Here is a 526-nt window from a genome sequence, read left to right on the forward strand (position 1 = left end):
AACTAAATATAGAAGTAATAAACTAACAAACATTGAAATATACAACTACACATAAGGTATACTAAGTAATTAAGCTATACATGCATAAAACAAATTACATGAATATGACATGGGGAGAAACTACCATATTACCCAATGATATAATATGAAAAAATTCAAACAAAATTTAATGAACTTAAAACCGGTAAAGTTTAAATTTCAAGGTATTTTTGTCACAAGCACAAATACTATGGTAGGTCAAATCTGACCTATTACATTTTTTCAATGGTGGAGTGAGATCATAGGTGATAATCAGTACATAACTGAGTGATGAGGATGGGTCAACTTATTCAATACAACAGGAAAAAAGTGTACCTATAACTACTAATTCATAAATATGGTTAACAACTATACATTTGATACAAATACTCAAATGGGAGATTGATACTGGTGGCAGTTTCTACTCAAGTTCTGACACTGATTCAGGTTCATCATTAAGATAAATAACAAAACAATAAATTATTACAGGTAAATAAATAAATATATA

This window comes from Halyomorpha halys, unplaced genomic scaffold (genome assembly GCF_000696795.3).
Source record: "Halyomorpha halys isolate HHAL.00 unplaced genomic scaffold, Hhal_1.1 Scaffold742.1, whole genome shotgun sequence".
NCBI lineage: Eukaryota > Metazoa > Arthropoda > Insecta > Hemiptera > Pentatomidae > Halyomorpha > Halyomorpha halys.